The sequence below is a fragment of the Phacochoerus africanus genome, chromosome 6 (assembly GCF_016906955.1).
Source record: "Phacochoerus africanus isolate WHEZ1 chromosome 6, ROS_Pafr_v1, whole genome shotgun sequence".
NCBI lineage: Eukaryota > Metazoa > Chordata > Mammalia > Artiodactyla > Suidae > Phacochoerus > Phacochoerus africanus.
The window spans coordinates 79,190,186-79,215,894 of record NC_062549.1 but is presented as its reverse complement, the minus strand read 5'-3'; the positions used below and the strand labels follow the sequence as shown (position 1 = coordinate 79,215,894).

Below are 25,709 nucleotides of genomic sequence, written 5' to 3'. Positions count from 1 at the left end.
ATCATGTCTGTGAACCACAGACGTTTCATCCAAAGACGGTGTCAGAAAGAGCAGTACGTTTACGTGTGCTGGGAAAGTGGCCTTCTCGAACAGGTAAATAAATTGATTTCAAATCCTAGTTCTTAGGGAAACGTGGGTGTCAGCATGATACACCCAGTCAGCCGAACAACTCAAACAGGCTTGTGCACCTGGGTTCTGATTGGCTTCCCAGTGGGGTTAGACAAGAGGCCTGCAGATGGATGTGGGCATAAAGGAATGGCTTCTCTTTGAACTTTTGGAGAAGACTTAAATGTGTTTGTAAAAGTAACTGTTATTAATCTCTGTAAGAAAGCATGAGAAATCAGAGCTGACTCCCATTTAGGACTAGTCTAGTATTGGGTGAGGGAAGCAAAAATTAGTCTAGGTTAGTGGTTAATAGAACTGTCCAAGCAGTTCTGAGGCTTTTAAAAGTGTGGATTCTAGGCCCTATTCCAGATGTGCTAAGTCCTAACCTCACCTCTGGAATGAAAGTGGGGGTGTGTGTGGTCTGCACATATGTGTACATGTGTGTGTGCACACGTGCAGTTCCTGCACATGCAAGAGCATGCATGCTTGCACATGTACATGCATCTGCACACATGTATGCACGTGTAGTGTTGTATGTGTGAGCATGCATGTGTGTGCACGTGTGTGTGCGTGTGTGTCACAGAGCTCCCAGATGTTCTGATGTCATCGTCTGAGGAGTGACGATGAAGTGAGGAACCAGAAGCGTGTCCTCGGTACCCCCCCCCCCCATAGTCTCCCTTATTAAGGGCCCTTGAAGCCATAATCCAGTTTCTGGTGTTAACCACACGCTTAGGAAGATTTTACGCGTGGGGAGGCTGTGTCACTGGTCCCTGCCAGAGGGGAGAGCTCAGACAGGAATTGTCATAGCAGAGGAACTGGCTGTGTCTGAGGAGGTCCTGGTCCCTGCTTTCCCAGGCCAGCGAAGACAGACGCCAGGGCACCAAGCCAAGGTCCGCAGCACCCAGGTTTGAATGTCGTCAGCTGTGGCCTCTCTCCAGGGCACCTGTCACAGTCCGTTGTTCTCCACCTGCGGCTCTGGCTCCCAGCACCTTGGCCAAAGCAGAGCCCAGCCTGCAGTTGACCAGAGAGCCTGGCAGATGCCCCCGTTTGTGGTCCTTGCAACTGTGGTCCTTACTCAGTTCTCCCTTCATTTTCCCTACTGGACCATGAGCTATGGTTGCAACTTTTCTGTTTGTTTAAACGCCCAGCTACGCTTTCTCTGATTTTTCAATGGATGTGGATGGCAGTGAACTCTGGCATTCACAGTTTAAAAGAAGTAATTGATAAGATGAAAATGAACCAGTTAGTGAAAACTAATTGGAGCTGAAATTAAAAATGTCCATGAACACTGAACAGAATCCTAATTGGAATGGATCGCATGAGTTCAGTTGGCAGTGCTGAGTTTCTGAAATGCAAACATCTTGAGGTCATGGCAAGCTAATGGATATAACTTAAAGGCTTCATGCCTGGGTAAAAGGGCCATTCCCAGGATTGCCCAAATTTATGTCAGCTAAATGGATCCCTTTTTAAGGTAAACTTAAAAGTTGACTTTAGATAAAAGGATTTTATTTTTTCTATGTGTTTTCTAATTATGTATCTTGAAAATTCAGGTTTCTGGAAAGAATCAGAGCTGCTATTGCTGTTTCTTAGGATGAATTTATTTATACTGAACTTAATATTTTTTAAAGAATTATCCAACTTGCAGCTTTAGAGAATTATTAAAGTATCATTCTTATTTGTTAATTAAAATAGAAATTGTTGAAGTTCCCAACGTGACTCAGTGGTTAACGAACCTGACTAGTATCCATAGGACGCGGGTTCAATCCCTGTCCTCGCTCAGTGGGTTAAGGATCTGGCATTGCCATGAGCTGTGGTGTAGATTGTAGATGTGGCTCGGATCTGGCATTGCTGTGGCTGTGACGTAGTCCAGCAGCTACAGCTCTGATTCAGCCCCTAGCCTGGGAACCTCCATATGCTGTGGGTGCAGTCCTAAAAAGACAATAAATAAATAAATAAACAAATAAACAAATAAAAATAAAATATAAATTGTTAAGTTGTTTCAAGTAAAAATTTCAGTATCTTGATTGTGGTGATAGTTTTAAATGGTGTGCATTAAATACATGCAACTATGGTAAGTGACCTCCTCACTAAGGCTGTTGTAAAGGTTAATTTCATCTTTTCTTTGTGCTTTTGAAAGGTGGCCCTTAGAAACTTTAAGATGATCCACGTGGCTCGCAGGCCATTCCTGTCAGAGCAAGCTGGTCCAGGGCTTCTATTTTGCAGGGAATGTGGAAACCAGAGACGCCTTCAACTCCACCACTGGGCTCAGGGAGCTGTGTCCAGAGGTGGAAAGTGTAGGACAAAGGACCAGGCTTTTCCCACAGATGGAGACAAGAGGACTATAGCTAAAAGGGTCTCTGAACAGCAGCCGTCAGGTGCAAGGTGCAGCCGCTCAGAGCTGGATCTCGCCTTTCTCCTGGTGCTGTCCAGTGTTCCGATGACACTGTGTCCTCGCCCCTCCTCTCTCTGGCTCCATCTTCCCCTCTCTTTCTGGTTCCTCTGCTTGTGAAGCATTTCTCCAGTCAGATCCACAAACTAGAAATCCCGGCACCGTCACTGGCTTTGCTGCTCTGCAGGTTTTCCATAGCCAGTCAGGACTCAGTCTGGGGTTCTGCCTTGTTCTTTCACCTGTGATGCTGCCGCTCCCCTCGTGGTGGTTCTGCCAGCTCCTGGCAGGTCCCCCGCCTCCTTCCAGACCCATGACACTCTTATTTTTCTAAGACACAAATCCCAGTCTCTCCGCACCCTTGCCCGCGAACACTGCGTGCACCTGATAGGGTGGCTCCTTGGCCTAGTGTGCAAAGCTGTTCACAGCCGTGCCCACCTGTGTCTCTAAACCGGCGTGTGGCCATTCCCCAGGCCATTATCCCAGGTGACGGTGTCAGTGCGCCCCATGCCCCTCACTTCTCAGGCCGCAGCGGATGTAATCTGTGCAGGAAGGTGCCGGGTGCAGTCTCTGTCCTATTGGTGGAGAAACAGAATTTGTGTTCATTAGACCGGGGTTGTCTAAGATGAAACCCGAGCCTCTGTGGTCAGGATGCAGGTGCCCTGCTGTGCTGCTCTGCCAGTGTGTACCAAGAAAGGGGGGAGGGAGAAGTCCCCCCACTTCTCTCACTCCTCTGTCTCTCATTTTTCCATTATTTTCTTGGACTTCATGATGGGAGGTTAATTAATTATCCTGCTTACTATCAGTCAGTGACTCAGCAGGAGACTTTGATCACTGCAGGCAGGTAATTGGAAGGGAGTATAATAAAGGGGTTATTTACAAAGTGTGGGCAGGATATGGGGAAACAGGAGCTACAGCATCCTGGGGAAGGCTGGGGCTGGGCGCCCGCACTCTATCTCATCATAGGAGGTGATTGTGCGGAAGAGCTGCCAGCCAGGACCCACACTTTCCTTAAGAGGCACTTTGCCACCCCAAGGGCTTGGCAGGCAGGGGACTTGAGACCAAACACCCAGACTCCTGTCCTCAGCCATATTCCTGCTCGTGCCTCTCATTGGCCCCATCCAAGCAGAAGCAGAGAAAGAATGATATGGTCCCTCTGGTCAGCCTGCTGCAGCCAGAGGCAAGCAGACAATGCAGACAAAAGAGTTTTTAAATATGAAAGTATTCCTATAAAGTTGGTGACATTTTGTGTGGGTTTTAAATGTACACAAATGGCATTGTGCTACAATCTTGTTCTGTTTATCACTTTTTTCCTCCAATGTCTGTGAAGATATCACTGTGTTGTTTATGTTCCTGTGGTTCAATACTCCTAAGTGCTACATAGAATCCCTGCTAGTGAACGACTGCCTTATGCACACAGTCTACTAGTGAACTACTGCATTATACCTACTTACCTGATGGCAAACGACTGCCTTATATACACCTGACTACCAGTGAATGACTGCCTTATGCCCACCTATTGCCTCCAGACAGACCCCAGGTTCCTAGAGTGGAATAAAGTCTTTGCATATGTCTCCTACTGACTTAGGAGTTTGCCGGGTAGGAAGGTTTTCACATTTTTAATTTTATTAAGTACCGTCAGACTATTTTTGTCTGAATTTTTACTCTCTCCACTAGTGTGTGAGGATTTCCACTTTCCTGCATTCTGAACACCTTTGGCATATTCTAATCTTTAATTTTGCTATTCTGTTGGGTGAAAAATTAATCAGTTGGTGTTTGAATTTGTATTTATATTATTACTAGTAAATTTTAGAATCTCTTCAAAGGTTTTCCGCCATTAGGATCCCAACTTATAAATTGAAGTTTTATAGTCAGATGTCAGTCATTAGTTTAACTGAATGAAAAGTACCATAGCCCATGGTCTTATCATAGCTTCTAAAAAGCCTTTTGCCATTGACCACTTAGTAGAGACACAATAAATGTTCATTTAATAAAAATCATGCCCTTTATTTTTCGTGTGTCTAATTTCTGCCATATGTCTTTGGAGCTGGCTCAGTAACCATAGGTAACAAGTCATGAAGTGACTGTTTTAAGCTGTCAGTCAATAGGCTTTTAAAATAACCAGACTGACAACTTATTCCCTAGCTGTTTAGTGTGTTCCATCCACCCCCAACTCTCCTCCTCTCCCAAGAGCGTGAGGTTTCAGAGGAAATTTTAAACATGGGGCTTGTTGGGAAGACAGCAGATCCTAGGAGGTCTGGGGTCCTGTAGCCTGCGAGCATCTGCTGTCTGCCTTTCGTTTAAAAAGAGGAGCCTCAACAACAACAGCAGCACACATAAATCTATATACATCTGTATCCATCTATCAGATAAGCTAAAATGGGGACGCCCTGGGAAATGCAGTAACAGAGCAGCACACTGCAGCACTTCGACTCAATGGCACTTGAGGTGACTGCCTGGCTCTTGGGTTTGACCCCATTAGGATTTGGTTTGTTTAATCTCAGATCGCTGAAATGTGTGCTGCTGGCATTGAGCCCCCATCACAGAGACACGGCACTAAATCCTAAAGGTGGAACAAGGGCACGCACACCAAATGCCCCCAAAGATGAGAACCAGGTCATGGCAGGAGCAAGGCTGACTTCATCTTGCCTCGAGCAGGAGTGAACGACTGTCTTGCTGGACAGAGTCCCAGGCTGAGGCCAGCCTGGCAGCGTATGTGGAGAAAGGCTGTGTCCACTGTCGGGCTGGGTGACAGGTGGTTAGTTTAGGAAATGGAGCTTTCCTGGGCCATGTCACCCATTCTGCCACAGGGGTGGCTCATCCAGTCACTGTGGATAGATCTTTATTGCGGTGTGTTCGACAAAAGGCATTTCTGTGCAGCCTCTTCCATCAAATAAAAATTTATAAATATTTATTAAGGGTCTTTATGGTGACAGAGGACACAGAAGAGTCTGGCCCTGACCTCATGGAACTCACAGACTGGTGGGAGAGAAATAGCAGACAACAGATCAGCTCATGAGGACACAGACTGGCCATGTGTGTCATTAAGGGGAAAGCAGGACGTGGACTGAGGGGTCAGCAGTGACGCCCTGAGGAAAGTGTCTCTGAACTTAACCTGAATTGGTAAAATCAAGGGACCTTTAATGGACCGACTTCTAATGCATGTTGGGACATTGAGACCAGGTCGTTAACTAGACGGCATTCGGAGTGAAGCGCCCCTTTGTTCACGGGGTAAATTTGAGTGGACAGCCGTCTCTCCAGGCAGACCCTTCACCCTCGTCCTCCTCTGCATCCCAGGTGCGGCCAGGCATGTGTAAGAAAGGCCATTTGCTCTCAGGTAGCTCCACAGGGTGCTTCCCCTTTGACTTTCGCCCACCTTTCACCTAGCTTGGTGTCAGTTCTTACCTTAAGTCTGACTTTCCCACTGAAACTCATTAAACAGTCATTGCTTAGGTTAAAACATTGCATTTTAATAAAAAGGGGAAAGTCACATCAGTCACAGAGGTCTTTGTACATCCTCAGAGTTGATGGGGAGCACAGTTGGGATGCCCCTTAGGTCCTGGGACCCCAGCCTGGCCCTGAGCCCTATGCCTTTCATTTAAAAAGAGGAGTGGAGTTCCCGTTGGGGAGTGGTTAACAAATCCAACTAGGAACCATGAGGTTGTGGGTTCAATCCATGGCCTTGCTCAATGGGTTAAGGATCCGGTGTTGCTGCAAGCTGTGGTGTAGGTTGCAGACATGGCTCAGATTCCATGTTGCTGTAGCTCTGGTGTAGGCTGGTGGCTACAGCTCCAATTAGACCCCTAGCCTGGGAACCTCTATATGCTGCGGGAGCAGCCCTAGAAAAGGCAAAAAGACAAAAAGATAAAAATAAAAAGAGGAGCAACAACAACATGCATTGGACAGATGTGTTCCCAGGAGGAAGCCCAGGTCGTGCAGTAAAGTCAGGCAGAGGGGAGGAGGCTTACTGAGGAGAGGCTGTGTTTGTCATTCTAGTCAATTTCAGGCTGCCTAAAATTCTAGAAATTATTTGATTTCTCCAAAGGCAGTCTTGCTTTTACCATTTTATATTTATTTCCTAGTTTTTGGAGTGGGAGCTTTGTACTGGTCCAGAAAACCTGCTGAGAACACGGCACTAGGAAGGAGATATGAGAAATGTTTAGACTCCAAGTCATACCTTCGCTGTCAGGAGACTTAGACTCTAGTGGGACATGGGACAGTGTGGGACACTCACAGATGATACAGATCAGAGGGAGAGGTATGCACAAAACGGGGACAAGCGAACATCTGCCGTTTAAGTTCTCCTCTGCCGTGAAGATGTAAGAGCCTCCAAATGAGTGGAGAAACTGGACAATAAAGGGAAAAATTGCAAAACCGGGTGCTTGTAAGGTAAAGACAAAATATACTTCTAGTAAAGATTTTAATAACTATTCTAGAAATGATTTTAATAAATATGAAGCACCAGTTAACATGGCCTGGTATTTTAGGGTAACATAAATGGCTTCAGACCTCTAGACCTATTATTTCTTTTCCTGAAGTGATAAAAACGAAGCACAGGCTCACCTAAAAGGCTGGGATTTATGGACAGTCACTCAGGGTAAAGGCTGGGAGAGTGGAAGGCTCTACTTCTTAGAGGGCCTGAGCCAACCCTGCTGTATGTGCGAATGAAACTATTTTGTCCAACTTGTAGAATTGTAATCTTTGCCCTTCTGGCTCTGTAATCCATGTCTCGGATTAACTTTCTAAATGCCCCCTTCTGAATTATTTCAATAGTCACTCCATCCTTTTTTTGCATCTCTCTCTCTCTTTTTTTTTTCTTTTTTGTCTTTTTAGGGCCACACCCACGGCACATGGAGTTTCCCAGGTTAGGGGTCTAATTGGAGCTGTTGCCGCCAGGCTTCGCCAGAGCCACAGCAACGCCAGACCCAAGCCATGTTTGTGACCTACACCACAGTTCACAGCAACGCCAGATCCTTAACCCACTGAGTGAGGCTAGGGATCGAACCCACAACCTCATCGTTCCTAGTCGGATTCATTTCTGCTGTGCCATGACCAGAACTCCTTTATGCATCTCTTGATTCTTATCTGATTTTATCCTGGTGCCAGATCTTTGTGGGGTCCCAATTCTTTTTTGCTTAGGTTGCCTCCGTATAGTGGCTGTTGTAAATAATGCTGCCATGAACATTGGGGTGCATGTATCATATCAGTGAATTGCTTTTGTTTTCTTCAGATATATACCCAGGATCGAAATCGCTTGGTTGCATAGTAACCAATTTCTTGAGGAACACCTTACTGTTTTTCATGGTGGCTGCACCAGTTTCCATTCCCATGACAGTGTAGGAGGCTTCCCTTTGCTCCACACCCAGCACTTGTTATTTGTTGGCTTTTTGATAATTACCACTCTGACAGGTTGAGGTAAACTCCCCTTGTGCTTTTGATTCATGTTTGCCTGCTGATTAGTGATGGTGGGCATCTTTTCTTTTTTTTTAATTTTAGTTTTATCAGAGTAGAGTGGACTTACAAGTTTCAGGTGCACAGCAAAGTGAATCAGTTGTACATGTACGCATATCCATTTCTTTTCTTTTCCATAAAGACACACATTTTACCTCTCCTTTACTGGGGAACGAATAGCTTCTAAATGGTTAATAAGATATCAGGCTTGACTTTGCAAAGCTCTCTGTGGGCTATGAGTCTAGAATTCTGTTTTAAGGATTAATGGAATTAACGGCTACAATTTATTCTGTAATGAGTAGACCCTGTGTTAGGAAGGAGATTTGGAGAAAAGACATTTGTGTCAGTTTCATAATACATATTCTTAATTCTTGAATCTGAATACCAACTACTGTTTATGTTTGCATTTGTCATAGATGTCCTCATTGAGATACTGGTTACCATGCAGTGTGCTCTCATGGGGTGACAAGTATTCTGCACAGGTGACTCATGGTTATGCATCTGGTGCCCCTCACGATGCCATCCATTTGGTTCTCCTCTAGTCTGTGGACTTACAAGGCTGAAATGCTCAAGGCAGTGTTAGAGGTTTTCCAGGTTAACTTGGTATTGGAATATGCACACATGCACAGACTGATAGATCTGTGGTGGGGGGATTGTCCTCTGAATGGGGGGGGGTCCCCACTAAGTTCTCCCCAGGAGACCAGACTCCCTTGCCAGGGCACGTGGTGCCACAGGAGGTTCTATTTGTAGAGGCATATGTTCCATGATGGCACAGCCCTGAATGCTTAGAAAGCTGATGGTTGCATCCATCCTACCTTTTCTCATGGGTCTTGCTAGTCAGTTCTCACCCCAGCAATTCTCATGGGAATGCAGTGACCCCATGAACCTTGATCTTGCACCTGAGCATTTGCAGATGACCCATGGTCGGGGCACCTGGGCTGGGCGCAACCTTGCTCCAGAGTCAGGTTGGAATGGGTCTGGTTTCACGTGTGTGATGTGCCTTCCTGGGCCCAGGCAGTGGCCACCACCGTCCTGTTACCACGGTGAGTGGAGCACCACAGGCCAGTCAAAGAAGGCAGGCTCACGTGTGGCATCTGTGGCATCGTCACACACGCACGGCCAAGCCTAGCAGGAGGGGAGCAGGAGGGCAGCAGTATTTCCTGGGCAATAACTCAAAATATCATTCCCCTTCAATCTGATCTGCATGAAGGCAAGGCACCATAAGCATCCCCTTTTATTGCCAGTGAAGTGACTGAGAATCAAAAAGATTAAACATCTCACCCTGGTCACACTCAGTAGAAAGGCCAGGAAGCTAATTCAATCTGAGTCTAAAGCTGCTGTCCTTTGCATTGTTCCCAAGGCCTCTCTCTGGCTCAGAGTCCAGGCCATAAATATATTAATTTTGGAAGAAAACTTCATTTTCCCCTAAAGATTTCTCTTTTCCAAACAGCTTTTCTCCTCCTCCCAGCTACCTTCAGCATCTTTTTATTTTCCACATAAATTCTAACTCCTAGGTACCATTATCTCATGCTCACAGTCCCTTTAAAATTTATTAGACAAAACATTTTTAAATAATTTCATAGATAATTTCGTATACGTATGACCAGTTTAGGCTTCAGTGGAAATCTATGAATCAAATCTTGAAAACTCTGGGAGGCGAGTGTGGTGGTGAATCTATATACTTGCTGAGAACTTCAATCCTTTCTGAGTTTTACTTGGGTTCTTGGAAATGTCAAGTATTTTAAAAGCATTAGTTTTAAATTGGCGGTGGTTCCTTTATAGAATTCAAGAAGAAGCGACTTCAGGATTTCTTTTTCTTTATTCATGAAATAGAAAAGAAGACATTTCTTATTTGGAAAAGGGGGAAAAGGGGCTTTATACTGAATTAAGTCTCATTATGCTTTTCTGTAGTCAAATTGGATCTTCTAATGGTATCTGAATCTGGGCAATTTTGTGAAAATCCTCCATCGCAGGGGGATTCCTTCTTTTATCTAGACAGGATCTAAACCATGAAAAGGTGAACCGTGTGTCTGTGGTAGATAATTCTTGGGAGATGTAACCTTTCGTTGGACTGAAACTTTATGTCAATTGCCTCCCGTTTTCTTTCTTTCTTCTTAAAATGAATATGCCCACAAATATTCATATCTTCAACTTTTTGTGTTAATGTATTCGACATGCATGTCTAACACATCTACTAAAACCAAAGTAATCCTTGAGCGCTGCAGGAGATTAAGAATATGCCTGTTCTCAGTACAGGTATAAACGACCCTCAGTGATGAAAAAAACACAGCAAATGGGCCTCAGAGAAAGTCACCATGTAGACAGGACCTGAGGGAAGGGCTAGGCTTGGATTTGTCACAGCACTTCTTCCCCGGGTCCCCCAGGTGGGTCATTTCCTCAGTATTCCCTCACTTAGAAGTACAAAGGTAATAATAGGAAGCCTTCTAGAATTCATCAAGATGACATAAATGAATGAACTAAACATCTACACAAATGTCTGTCCCGGGATGCTCGATATGTCTTATCTTTCCATAAGCAGCATAATTCATAAATATGAAATAAAACGCTAGGAATATCAAGGCAAAAAGGCACCAAATTAGCCAGCATTTGACCTTTTCCAGCACATTCTTATAATTCTAATATTTATATTAAAAAGTTCTTCAGGAGTCATTCTAAATATAACTGTATACGTTCCTGAATTTATACCTTAACTAGAATTGGCATAAATATTTATACCACTTTTATCTCTATTTCAATGTATGAAATATGACACAGCCTTTTCCTTTAAAATATTTCATAGAATATGAAAAAAGTTAGAAATGCCTCATGATGGATGTTTGATCTTATTATGCGTTTTAAAAATTCCAAGAACAAATAAAAGCAAGTGTTCCCCAGATATCTATTTTATCACTTTAAAATATCTTGGACATTATGAAAAGGATTCTGAGAATCCTAAAATGATTACTGGGAACAAGAAGCTAATTCATTATTTCACTTAAGAAAAATTTAATAGGAGCACAGGTAAGCAACTAAACCAAGAAAGAGAAACAATATAATGATTTTTTGAAAGCTTTAGACCAAAAGTTAGATGCCTCCTTCGTAAATCTAGATGTGCAGTTTACCAGACATATGGCCCCTTTGCAAGTTGGTTGGTCTTTCTGGAACTCAATTTCTTCATCTGTAAATTAGAAATGATGTTTTTGATGCTAATCATCCAAAGCCTCTGTAAATTTGAGGTGAGGCGAGGCGTGTAAACCACCTGGAGAACTGTAAAGACCTCTGTTGGTGAAGGCATCCTTGTCACTGTCACCCATCTCTATCAGGACAGTAAGGCACCCAGTGGTTAGCTCCCACGTTCACTGGTAAGCGTGGCCACATTAGACAGGGTGTCTTCCAGGAAGGAGCTTTCTTCTTAAAACTTAGAGGCATTCTGGATTCCCACTATGGTACAGCGGGTTAAGGATCCAGCTGCAGCAGCTCAGGTCCCTTTGGAGGTGCAGGTTTAATCCTCACCCCAGTGCAGTGGATTAAAGAATACAGTGTTTAATTCGATCCCCTTGCTGTACAGTGGGAAAATAAAATAAAATAAAATAAAATAAAAAAGAATCCAGTGTGCCACCGCTGTGGCTTGGATTTGACCCCTGGCCCAGGAACGTCCTTGTGCCGTGGGTGCAGCCGTTAAGAAAAGCAAAAACTTTAGAGCCATTTTAATCTTCCGCTGACATTGCCTACACCAAGGAATATATATTTTTCCTTCTTTTTAGGGCCACGCACCTGTGGCACACGGAAGTTCCCAGGTAAGGGACTGATTCAGAGCTGCAGCTGCTGGCAGCCTCTGCAACCTATGCCATAGCTTGTGGCAAGAGGGATGCTTAGCCCACTAAGCAAGGAGGCCAGGGATCGAACCTGAATCTTCATGCAATACAGATCGGGTTCTTAACCCGCCGAGCCACAATGGGAACGTCTAACGAATATATTTTTATTTTCTAACTAACAAGCTGTGAAAACTGGTGACAAGATGTATATTGTCAGAAAACTTTTAAATCCCTATTGATGGTGACTCAGGAATGGTCTTATGTGGTTGTAATCACCGTTTTCACCAGTTTCTTTGGAGATCAAGCACCTGAGTTTAGGATTTTAGAGGAAAATATTCAGAGATATTTAAATACTCTACAATCACTTCTCAGCCTTTTGGCTAAGATCAAGTGTAAACACCCTCCAAAGAAATATTTTGTCTTTATTGCAACTCGATTAACATTAAAATCCTTAAAAATAAAATTCAGGGGAGGTTTTGAGCTGTACAGTTGTAGGATAAATGTCTCTGACTCTTAATGATTCTCCCTTTTAGTCTCAGAAGATCTCTGAAAGGTGAAATCCACATGGACTAATACTTTACTATTAAAATCTAACATCCAGGCTCATACTCTAAGCTGGATCTATGAAAATGCTTGGTATGTTAATGCCTTGTTCATTAACCATCACAGGTTGTTCTCCTGTTTTGTGCTGAGGAAGTTGAACCTTAAAAGTGTTCACGAGTCCTGCAGCAGATAGGAAGCCATTTGCATCTGTTGTAACAAAGACCTGCCCCATCTCCTGATCTGCTAACTTTTCCCCACGGGTCTTGTCACTTTTTTTTCACTATGTAATTTGAAATATGTCTTCAACCTGAACTTCCAGGCCCCTAGACGATTCCTATCCTATTCTTCAATCTTCTACTGCATAGTTTAGTGTGAAAGTCATGTTCTTAACTTCCTGGACCTCTGGGTGTGGTGCTGAAAACTCAGTAAGTACCCTCATCATTTTTTGGTTCAAAGCATCCTCTGCCTCCAGCTGTATTTTGGTAGAAACCCCTTTTGCCTATTTTCCTCTCTCTCTAGATCCCTGTTTTTCTTTGCTCTTTATGGTAGCAGCTCTGTTGTGGCTGGTAAACAAAACCCATGGCAGCGATGGGGCTGCTCTGAGCTGGGAGATTGGCATCTCCTGCTCCCCCCACGGCCGCCGTGGCTGCGTCAACCTGCACAGCTCCAGGCTCCCCTTGTGGAGGATGCCAACCATCTCCCCACCTCGCCCCTGGCTCCTCCACCACCCACGTGGCCCTTCCTTAGAGGTTCTACACTCCACATCCTAAGTGGACTGTCCCCACCCTTGCTCTCTCCAGCCAAGCAGGAAACACTGCTGAACTTGTCCTCAGCCGGATGCTTCCAGAGGCTGGTTCTAGGTCCAGGACGCTCCACTCAAGACACTAACGTGTCATTGGAAATGGCAAGGCCTGTTGATATGAGACAGCTCGAGAATCAGTGTCATCAAGGGAAGGATACTGCTCCACTCTGTCCACATGTGGAAGGACAGTTGAGGCTTAGCTGCAGGGTCGGAATCCATGCTCAGTCCCCTGTGTTGGACTCAGTGCGTCCATCTCATCCTGGCCTTACACTTACTCCATAATTCACTGGTCTCCATAAGAAAAGACTGCTCTCTTTTTCCTTTCCAAGGAGCATGGAGCTCACCTCATGAGATCTCAGTTACCTGGTTATTTGAATTGCATGAATCCGCGCAGAGGTAGGTGGGACAGACTTTACTGATTTTGACCCATCCACAGCGCTTCCGAAGAAAGAGTGTTGTGTGATAGACAGAGTCTTTGGGTGTCTTTGTTTTTTGTATTTTTCAGTCTTGATAGACAAGAGATCTGAGTTCCCTGCGCCTGTAGGTAGCCTGTCTTGGCTAAGACCATGGAAGTTCCAAAAGCAGGCGGGTGTGGCTGTTAACACAAACTTCTGGATTGGTTAAGCTACCTTATTTTAGCAGCATTTCTATGGATATAATTATTACTGGTTGAATTCTCAAGAATTCTTTCAGCTCCTATTGGAACAGTTTGACCTTAAAGGAAAGTTGCAAGGGTAACCACTTTCACTGGCTCTCTGTGGAGTTTTCATCTCCTGGTAAATTTTCAATATTACCAGCTGAACCTGTACTAAAACTAAAGTTAGATGCATACTAACAACCACCTCAAATGTCCCATGAGATATGGCTTTATTTCTGGTTTGAATTATAATACTGAAGGTTTTTGAACAAGTGCTTTTTCCATTGTTTCTGCCGTTCCTCTAGCAGTTCCTGTTTGCACTAATAGGCTATTATTTTCCCTTTTAAAATGAAATCAGAAATTCAGGGAAAATGCTTATCCTTTGCCAATGAAGTAAATGTCAACTTATTAATATCTTGGTATTTTTTATGAACAGGATATATATTTTTTGCTTTCTCAAAATAATAAATCCGATTATGCAGTAAATGTCTGGGCAGTTGGTTTTGATTTGGCAAGGCAAAAATCTGTCAATTTTCACCTTCACTGTCTGCCAAATGTGGGAGAGCATTATACAAAATGCTCCCCAGGCTTTACTCAGTTCTCAAAGCTCAGTGACAAGTGAATTTCTCCAAGAATTCCAGAAAATATTGTCACTGTTTTGAAACTGTGCATTTCTCCATTTGCAAGGAGCTCTCAAAACACTTTGTTTTCTTTCTTTCTTTTCTTTTTTCTTTTTTCCTTTTCAGGGCTGTACCCATGGTATATGGAAGTTCCCAGGCTAGGTAGGGGTCGAATCAGAGCTATAGCTGCTGGCCTGCACCACAGCCATAGCAGTGCCAGATCTGAGCTGTGTCTGCGATCTACACCACAGCTCATGGCAACACCAGATCCTTAACCCACTGAACAAAACCAGGGATTGAAGCCCTGTCCTCATGGATACTAGTCGGATTCATTTCTTCTGTGCCACAATAGGAACTCCTGTTTTCAATATTAAATGATATAAATCTGCTGCCTAAACAATATCAAAGCTCTCTTTCCTTTGGTTAGTTCATAAAACACTTATAATCTTAGGGTTGTCGGGTCATGTTGAGTTTATAGATTCCAAAGCTTTCCTTTTTGAGGGTAGTGAGATTGAGACCAAGAAAGATGTCTTTATTCCAGTTTTACACAGCTAGTTAGTGGTCACACTCAGACAAGACATTAGGCTTGCTGACATCTAATTCATTACGATATTATGTTACAGCAAATACTTCAGAGGTGAAAGCAGTGACATTTTACTAGGGAAAGGAGAAATCACCAGTGGGCTAAGGAATAGAATAACAATAATAGTAAGTGTAATTACCTGAATATGTACTCTATCCAGGCTTTAAAAACAGCATCCCGAACCTTTAAAGTAAGGTGCAATGGGCCCATTTTGCTGCTGGTCACACTGAGGCTTGGAGACCACACTGGCCCTGGTCACATGACCAGGGGGCAGCACAGTTGTTGGAAAGTGCGAATCTTTAATAATATTCCTGTAACTTCTCGAGGCATTTCATGAACATTGGGGGTGCAAGGGTTGTCAGCAGTGAAAATACTACCTGATAAAAGAATAGATCTTTTGTTTGTGTCATGAGAATAATCAGAACTGGATTCATCTCAAGACAACTTGGGAGACTTAAAGTTTCTGCCAGACAGATCATTTCACCCTTAAATGTGAATGAACAGACTTTTCTGACAGTAAACTACATTGTTGTTGGTCTTTTTTTTTCTTTTTATGGCTGCACCCATGGCATGTGGAGGTTCCTGGGTCAGGGATTGATCCGAATCACAGCCGCAGTAACACATTGCACCAGGCTGGGGATTGAACTCATACCTCTGCAGTGACCGGAGCCCCTGAAGTGGGATTCCTAACCCATAGCGCTACAATGGGAACTTGTATTTTTGGTCTTTAATTAACTACCAGACCCTGTGCCGCGCCATGAAGAATAAAACAATGCACAGGACAGACCAAGCCTCGGCCCCCAGATCTTCCCAGGCTACAGGGAGTTCTACAGCAAATACTGGTGATGCTGTGTTAGGTGATGTGCAGATGCAGGGAGAAGACTTCCTTCAGGACTGAGGATGGCGAGATGGACCATGTGCATGTCCACACAGGAGAGCCACACACACACACACACACACACACACACACACACACACGGAAAGGGAAAAATCAGGGCCTGCCACAAAGCAGTGGCGGGTGCTGCAGCCATTGCTTTGGTATGAGGGCCGATGGTTTAGAACAGGATAGAGGGTTGGACAGTTGAGTGGTGTGATCCATCCTTTGTTGTAATTGCTGTTTTTATCACTGACCTCTGAGGGATGGCTGGCCTGGGAGGGTGGAGGGCTGGGATCAGGTAGGGTCCTGATGCCACTGTAGGGTCCAAGCCACCATTAGGGAGCTGGAGTAGGATCATAAATCAGAGAATGGGCAGATTTGGAGTGTGTTGCTGGAGTCAAACAGATCAGGTTATTGGACCTGATAGATTTGATTTGATGGGCGAGACAGAAAACTCTTAAAATGATGGGGTCTGGGGGAAACTCTTAGAATTTTTCCTTGGCCAACCAAGTGGGGAGATCCAGTTGGCTAAAATGGAGCTGACTTGGTTAAGAGCAAGTTTGGGATGGCAGGATGGGTGGATAGTAAGTGTTTGGCATCAGGCGAGTTCATGTAGATAAAATTGCCGCCTTCCAGTGGGAGATATGGAAATGGGTGGATGCAGGAATCAGGAGTTCGGAGGAGGTGGAATTGTACGTGAGTTCAGAGGTTCTCAGCTGGTCCACGTGATGTCATCCATGAGAATGGATGAGGCCGCCAGAGGCACCATGGAGACGAAAGTCTGGAATGAGCCTGGAGACCTCCAGCATCTGTAGGAGAAACCGCAAGGGAGACTGCCAGGGTCCCAGCAGCAGCGTGTGGTGTCTGGTCGGGAGGCTTTACCCCTGGGGATGGCAGACCTGCTGGCCAGCCCCAGGGCACCTGCCCACAGGCTTCTCCCTCCCTCCCGCCTCCCATTGATGTTGCCTATGGGCTAAGGTGCTTGGAAGTTAGAGGTTCAGGACCTGTTGGTGAATCACGCAGGTCAGTGACCCAGGAGGGGAGGGGGCAGGGGACAGCTGGGGAGTGGCCAAAGGAGCAAACAGGAGTGCCTGGCACAGGGAGCAGCGTGATTTAAATCAAGATCACGGAGTTCACACTCTCCTTTCTTATTTCTAATGGTATATAAACATAGAGGCAGAGGGGAAGACAGCTATTTCGTTATCTTCCCAGGGTCCGAGGAGAATTCAATTACTTTAGACAATGGAAATCGCCTTGAAAAATTTGCAGCCTTCGGTGATTAGCATTTGTTACTGCCGAGGCCAGGTCTCCCATAGTGAGAAGAAGAAAAGCAAACCCAGTGCTGTGGAGGTTCATTCATTCCTGGGCAGATCAGGCCCCTGAACAAAAAGGGTGTTACAGCACCGTGTACGGAAATTAGGAAACTATTTTAAGTAGCAACTACATCTTGCTGCTTTTTGCTCCTCCTCTTTTAATTTCTAGGCACTTCTATTGTATTTCCGATAAAATTTTTCTGTGATTAAAAATAAACAGGTGGAACTGCAAGTAGCAGAATGTATTCTAACTACATTGCTTCGGTGAAGAAGGTTAGGGGTTGAAAGCATCTGTTATGTTTTCTGCTATAATCAAAATATAGGAGTAGAAGATGTATTAGAAATGTGGTGAGAACGGTGTGTGTAGAGAAGATTATAATAATTGAACGTCTGTTTTCATTTGATCTTCATCTCCCCAATAATTGCTCATAGCTGGGTAATTTTTAAAGGAAACTTGTTCAGAAAGAGGATTCCACGTGGCCAGAAAGTAAAGTTAAATGGGTGTTTTAATTAAACGAGCAGAGTGCGTTCAGAGAGATGTCAGACAGGGAGTCACACATTTGATTAGTGACTATGGATCAAACGTAAAAGTCACTAACAAGCCGCCTTTGCAGAAATACTCTTGTGCTGCAATGTCTAGCGAGTGTGGTGAGTGAAACTCAACTGGTACAGGCTGCTGCTGACAGTCAGGGAGAAGGGTGACTCTGTTTCTATGTCCTTACTTCGGTGTCAAATTTTCACAGAGAAATATGGAGCCCAAAGCCAAACTTGAAATACTTAGAATATGTATCTTCTTTCTCCTTTCTTTTCATCTTTAATTTATGGTCCTAATAAAATCTGCTATTTTCTTGAAATTTTACAGGATAGAACCTCTTAGTCAAATTGGTAACCCTCCCCCTCATAAAATATTGAGCCAGAAATAAATGGCCAAGCTTTAATATTATTATTATTATTAAATTTAGAATATTGCTCAGAAAGACCAACCTGTTTCCACTAATAGTTTTTCTTGTTTCTTAAAAAAAGACCAAAGCCTATTGACTTATTAGTATACAATATTATGTTAAATATATGTTATTGTTTCCTTCAAAGAAATAAAAAAACTACAGTATTTTCAGTTATTCAAGATCCACATATTGCAAATATTTGTTTATCCAGCATACTTTTAAGCAGAAGTGTTTATTAACTGATATCTCTATTATTAGCAATATTTTATGACTCCAAAATTGTGAAAACATTTGAGTTGTTTTCATGATCATCAAAATAACAATTATTCTGGCATTTTATTTTATTCTGTTTTAATTAAATTTTTTTTTTGGCTGCACCTGAGGCATGCAAAATTCCTGGGCCAGAAATTGAACCTGTGCCGCAGCAGCAACCTGAGCTGCATCAGTGACAACTCTGGGTCCTTAACCTGCTGTGCCACCAGGGAGCTCCTGCCATCATTTTAATATTAGGTATCTTCTGTGTTCTTACTTCTCAAAGGTTCATAATCCATATATGCTATGAGCGAACATGGCGTATTTCTTTCCTTGCCTTGCTTACTACAACTCTGGATCAGGTATTTCAATGAATAGTCAGTTATCTTGCAGATCTGCTCTATGTAATGATTGGACAAATCACTTTTTTTCTTTCAGCTAGTTAAAATAGTTTTTAGCTTAAAATGGCCTTGTTAGAGTGTATCCAGCGGTGAAGTTCTTTTGGCAGCATCCTGCCTTCCACTGGACCAGGGTTGGCTCCCAGGCAGGTGTGTTTCATGCTGAGCTGATCCGGTGAGGCTGCCCCCAGGAGCCTGGCTGTTTCAGATGCTTCTCCAGGTTCAAATGCAGAGGCAGGAGGTAATGCATTCCTAGTTACAGATCAACTGGCAGGGACCCACAGTTGCTTGTCATCACTTATCTTCCATGGGAAATGGATTAATGTGATGTACTTTGACCGAGTTCTTAGTCTGCCTTTGATGTTAATGGACTTTCTGCTTTAAGATGCCTTTACTTCCACTGGCACCACTCACTGCTGTAAAAGATCAAGACGGAAGCTCGAGGCTCAGCGAGAGCACAGTGGTCCCCAAACTGCTAAGCCTGTTTTCCTCACCTGCATCTCCATTTACCATGGAGACAAATGCCATCAATGGACTTCTCCTGGGCCTGTCTCCTTGCAGGCTGGATGGCTCTGAGAGGCCCTTGGCCAGATTCCCAAGTTCTTGGAGAAATAATTCTAGGACCTATACATGTCATCACATTTTCAATATCATTTTTCTTCTGCTTTCTTTTGATTGACATCTGTTTCTTTCCCATGCCACATTTTCCTCCCATCCAGCTGGATAGGTTTTTCTCATCAAAGAAAACTCCTGCGGCGTGACATGGATCGGTTGCTATTTATTTCACAAAGCACATACAGACTTAAACATTCTTATCTGGTTTCTTTCACATTTTGCAGGCAGACATTTTACTTATTCTTACATGTACAGTAATAAAAACCTAGTTTGGGACTTTCAGCAGGAATACTGCACAGCTAGTGAAGGATCTGGAATGCAAGACTTTGATTTTAACAAGGTAACTCTAGCTTCCACTTTGTTTTCCTGGCGTGTAAGCGGGGTGCTAGCAGAGCTCATGGACTCTGTGAAAGCTAGTGTGGCATGAGGGCTGGTGGCATGGCGGGGACGTGCTCTGGTCCCTGCACAGCGCAGGTGGTGGGCAGCACAGGCTCTGAGAGTGCTACTCACGTGATCTTCAGGTACGTGCATGCATGTGGCACCTTAGGAAAGTAGGTCAATAAGATCCCAGCATCCACAGGCAGTGGCTAATTCCAGTCTTTTAAAGGCAGCGCCCCCTAGAGCTTTAACAGAGACAGTGCGTTCAGCCTCAGGGCCGCCCAAGGACCCTTGGAGCAGCTCCTCTGCCGCCCTGACTCCTGCCGCTGCTGCAGGTGGGGCTTCGGAACAGGCCTGTGATGTTCCCAGAAACAGTGATGTTTGTGAGTAAGAGTGGAAACAGAACAATGAGCAAAAGGCCACTTTCCTGAGCTCATTTTAGTTGTGGTTGTCCTATCTGTAGTATATTTTTATTGGAATTTCAGTGCACTCATTTTTAAGTGTATGTATTACTACCGACTGCAGTTGTCCGGCATCTTTTTGTTCTTTTTGTCATTACTGATTATTTTGTTTGAAATGTTTTTGAGCAATTGGAGTTGCCTCGGCCACGGGGAGAAGGGCTGTGCGTGCCCACACAGGGGAGGGGGGCAGGCAGTGGGGAGGGAGTGCCTGGCCAGGATGGGCTGGCCGGGAAGGCAGAGGTCACCCACAGATAGCCAGGTGAAAGTAAAAACTGGAATGCTAGCCGAGGCTGAATGCCCTTCCTCTTTCACGTTATTGGATTTGGAAAAATCGCTGAAAGGGGATGTGGTGGCTTGATCTGAAGCACGCAGCCCGGGGCCCATGTCGTCCTTAAAGACACCTCTGCTGCCCTAGGTCACATGTTGAGATTGTGCAGTTAAGGAGTCGGCTCGGGTCTGCTAGGTGGTCACAGGGAGACCAGAGCAGGAGGTGGAGGGCAAGGAGGCAGCTGCCAAGATCCACGACAGACTGTGCCCAGCGGGATGGCTCTACCCTGATGGGGGTCTCACACCAACCCCGTTCACCATCGTGGAGCCCAAGTCAAGGCAAATCCCTGAAGGGGTGGCCGGCACCTGCCCATGGGCTAGAAGCCAGGGTTCCACTTCCCGAGGGAGGGCGCTCTGAGAGGAAGCAGTTCTGCCCCTCCAAGGCTGATTTGCTTGTTAGCGTTTTCTTTCCACGCTGAGAATTTACTACCGCGACACCTCATTAAGATCATTTTTTAGGTGGAAACAGTGAGATGCATAATCACAGGTGAATCATTACTGGTCATGGAGTAGAAAGGTGACACTTTATAGAGACACATCTCTCCATTTGGGCCCCCAAAGCAGAGATTCCAGCCTTCATTTCTGTGAAAATATGGCTTCAATCAGAGCTTAAATTATCTCAGTGCTGAAAATGTGCTTCTACGCATCCCCTGGCTCCTTTTGGATCTTCCGGTTAATGTGGAAGATGTGACTCTCCTTGCAGTTGGAAAAATGTGGTTCATCTAATTAGTTCTTTGGAATTTTTTGTTTGTTTCAATATGTCTTAAATAGTAAAAATAAATGGGACACATTCTTCATGCTTTTATTAGTGATCTTGTTAAATCATATTTCAGGGAGGTCCCTGCTGATGCAGTGGGTTAAGGGTCTGGCAATGTCATTGCTGTGGCTTGGGTCACTAGAGTTTGATCCCTAGTCCAGAAACTTCCATATGCCATGGACACAGCCAAAAAAAAAATCACATTGCAGATGTTTTCTGACTTACAGAAATTATGCTCACAAGAAAATTACCTACAATCCACATGAGCCAAGAGTGCTCTCTGACCCCTGCTGCCCTCGAGATGGAACATGGTGGTGAAGAATAAGAAAGCAGAAAAAAAGGGAAGAAAAATCCTTTCTGTAGTTTATTGTCATTAAATGTCATTGAGCAATAGGACGTCGTAGCCCCTAAGTCTTGCTGCCAGTGTGATTCTGTGTGTTCCTGGCATCAGAGCAGTCAGACATCTGGATTGTTTTTGCCAGGAGGTGTTAGCACTCTGCCTATTTTCTAGCAGCTTTATTGAGGTATAATCCACATAGATAGTGTACACTAATTCGAGTATGCAAATCATTGGCTTTTAGAATATACACAGGGTTGTACATCCATGACCATCATTGCCCCGGATGGAAACCTGGTAGCTTTTGTGCAACCGCTGATCTACTCCCTGTCTCTACAGATTTGCTCATTCTTGGCATTTCACATAAATAGAATCATACAATATGTGGGGTTCTTTCTTTTTGTGTGTGTATAACTGGCATTTTCACTTAGTATAAGATTTTGGAAGCTCCTCCACATTGTAACATGTATCAGCAATTCATTCCTTTTGATGGCCCAGTATAGTCCATTGTGTGAGTATGCACACTGACCAGTGGTGGGCATTTGGGCAGTGTCTACTTTTAGGCTATGAGGAATAACACTGCAGTGGACATTTGTGTCCTGATCTTGTCTGACGCACATTATAATGCACACTTAGTTTCCAGCGTATAGATCCTGACTTCCTGGTCTGCGGGGCACACCCATTGCCCCACATGTAATTTTAAATTCCATGATGGTCTTTTCAGGCTAAAGTGGATGAGGATTTCTAGTTTAACTCCTTCACTTTTGAGATAAGAAACACAGGGCCCAGAATGTTAGTAAATTACCCATAATCTCTTAGCCATAAAGTGTTGACACTGGAACTCAAATCAGTCTGTACCCTTCATGCTGTGCCTTCAAGAAGCAAACCGGCTGCCTGTGGAACAGAGTGGAGTCATGTGAGTTGACCTGGAAAACTATTTTTCATGATCGTTTTTACAGCATGTATTCATTTTACAAGCGGTATCTATATATAATTGAACTTTTATTAGGTCCTTTATTCAAGCTTCAAAGAGAATGCAGCATTAACAGCACATCTTCATATGCACATAACATTTTAAGAGTGACACTCTTTGCAAGTGGTGTCTAGTAACAAATTCAACTGAAAGCTTTTCATATCTGTTATAAGACACCCCTTGCAAAATGTCATATCAGATCTTCCTCAACTTAACAGTGGGGTTACATCTGCATAAAACCATCCTAAGTTGATAATAACCTAAGTTGAAAATGCGCTTAATGCATCTCCAGAGCATCTTAGCTTAGTCTGCCTTAAACATGCTCAGGACACACACATTAGCCTGTAGCTGGGCACAGTCATCTAACATGAGGCCTATTTTGTAGTAAAGTGTCTATTCTCTCCATTTATTGAATACTGTGCTGAAAGTGCAAACCAGGATGTCATCTGGGTGCAGAGTTGGCTGTTTACCCTCCGATGTCGAGGCTGCCTGGGAACCGCCCAGCGTCAGGAGAGAGGCATAGGTTGCATTTCCCTGCCTGGGAAAAGCTCCCAATTCAAAATTCAGAGCACAGTTTCTACGCAATTACACATTTCTTTCTCACCATTATAAAGTCGATAAATCGTATGTTGAAGCAACCTAGGTCAGGGGCCACCTATATGTCAATAGTATTTCAATAAAGACAAAATATTTGCTTATTCACTCTCAATTTGTATGACTTTAATTTAACAGCACATCTATTGAGTGTAAAAAATGGCTTTAATATTGAGTGTTTTGAAATGCAAAAGAAACTTAGAATCCTATTAAGGAGCCAAGATAATACAGCTAGAGAGAGAACAAGGAAGTGAATAAAAGTGGCAAACCCTGTGCTCCAAGGCCGGTTACAGCAAGATGCATATTTGACAGTTAAATATAGATTTGATCACACTTTATATACTAGCTTGAAATATGATTTTGAAAAGCGAATATTTTTTTTGAGCCGTTACCTTCTCTTTGAGTGAATTGGTTATGTTAGTGTCTAGAGCATTCTGCAGCTGTCAGATGCCACAGGCAAGTGGCATTGTGAATCATTTTGAGGCACACGCGCGAGCGCGCGCGCGCACACACACACACAATAATGGACAGGTGTTCACATGAGCCACTGGAAGGGAATGGAGCTCTAAGGGCTTTGTCCCAGGCTGTTCTGCTGCTAATGGCTGGGTGACTCCAGGGCCGTATTTCCCTGGTTAAAGACAAGAGCTGTGCTCTGGCCCCTTGTGGGCTGAAGAGATGACGTCTCCTCCATCCTCATGGAGGACGGGGACGCCCCAGCAATTAGTAACGTGGAGCCCTGGAGGATCAGTGAGGAGGAAGGGGTTACACAAATGGAAAATGTTCTCTGAAAAGAGCGTCCTGCAAACGGTCTGCCTCTGTCATTGGGTCGCTCCTTGTCCAGGATGTTAGCCGCTGGCTGGAGCAAGAACGGAACAGCTGAAGCTGACCAACTGCTTTAGCAGAAGCTCTGCAGACTCAACTTCAGAAATGCAGCTGGCTTTTCTCTCCCCCTTCAGAGCCGTCTCCTCTTTGAAGGAAATTTCTATTCTCTGTTGTTTGAATGCAACAACAGTTTGCCACAACACTATTCACATTTAGTGCTGCAGTGAAGGTCTTCTTTCCCCCAGTAACAAATGCAGACCCCACTGGTAGGCTCAGATTCCACTACATGGAAATCTGGTGGTTGTGGGACCAGCGTGGGCTGGTGCTTTCTTGGGGGCAGGGACATGGTGGCCTCTTGGGGCCACTTGTCATTCCTGCATCTGGACCCACTTTCTTCCTAAAACGGAATTTTCAATGTTGTTCTTTTTTTTGAGTCTGGGTTTGTAATTGTTATCCCGGTAAATGAAAAGCCTGGAATAAAGAACGGCCACATCAGTCCAATGGTGTTAACTTTGTGGACTTCCTTGGAGCAAGACGACCTGTCATGGACGATGGTGGTCACTGTGCCCGTGGGTCTGGAAGAGTCATCAGAGCTCTTCTTATGTGCAGGGCTCGCCTATCCCACTCTGGATGTGGGCTCCAGAGCATTTGCTGTTGTTACCAGAGCCCACTTACCCTCTAAGCTTGGAACACCTGTCATCTCCTTGGATGGAGGAAATCCAGTGACCTTCTGGAATCACATGTCACTTAGCACCAAGGTCACCTCCTGATTTTCCATCAAACACTAGGAAAAAATGACACTGTCTCTGCTGGTTTTACAAAAGAAGAAGGCAGTGACCCAAGGAGCTGCTGGCGCCTGGCGGGTTCCTTCCGGCACTGACCACAGTTGTGGAAGAGGGAACCCAAACTCCTTGATTAGAAGGATTGGAGCTAGGGTGTAAGCGGATGAGTAAGTCATCAGCCCAAGTGAGGATGCCCTCTCCACCTACCCGTTGGGCCTGCCTTGGCTTCCTCTCCCTTAGGAGTCAGAGAGGCTCAGGATCAGTGCCTGCTGCAATGTGTTCATCATCTCTCTGCAAACAATCCCCAGAGTCACTAAATAGGGGTTGGAGACGAGCGTGTGGAAGCGCCTCTTGGCACATGGCCCACACCTTCTCTCAGCAGGTCCGATTCCATTTTGGTTCACATCTTGAACTTGTTGCATTCATTTATAGATGGTGATTTTGCAATTGTATTACCTTTTTTTTTTTTTTGGTCTTTTTGCCTTTTCTAGGGCCACTCCCATAGCATATGGAGGTTCCCAGGCTAGGGGTCTAATCGGAGCTGTAGCCGCTGGCCCACACCACAGCTACAGCATTGCAGGATCCTTAACCCATGGAGTGAGGCCAGGGATTGAACCCGAAACCTCATGGTTCCTAGTCGGATTTGTTAACCACTGAGCCATGATGGGAACTCCTGTATTACCTTTTATAAGCATAGTTTATAGGGTCTTGGTTTATATGGCTCTTTCAGTGCTGTAGCCTTTCTTTTTTGTTCTTTGCTATAATTTCTGAAAAACTGAGGGACACTTATCTTGCTTCTCTGTCTCTCAAGCAACATTCCTGACCAGGACGGCACTGCCTGCATACCCTGCTCCTTGCAGGTCTGTAAGTCATGCAGAAGTCAGCTCCAGTATGTGTGGGTCTGGGTTTCATTTTCCGTAAGTGACTGTCTTTGTGT

The 25,709-nt window shown here is 44.5% G+C and overlaps 1 protein-coding gene across 6 annotated transcripts in view; it reads left to right on the top strand.

The window, feature by feature from the left end:
• Nucleotides 1–25,709, top strand: part of SNTG1 (syntrophin gamma 1) — a 452,524-nt gene that overhangs the window by 22,321 nt on the left and 404,494 nt on the right. The gene's annotated exons all lie outside the window — the stretch shown is intronic.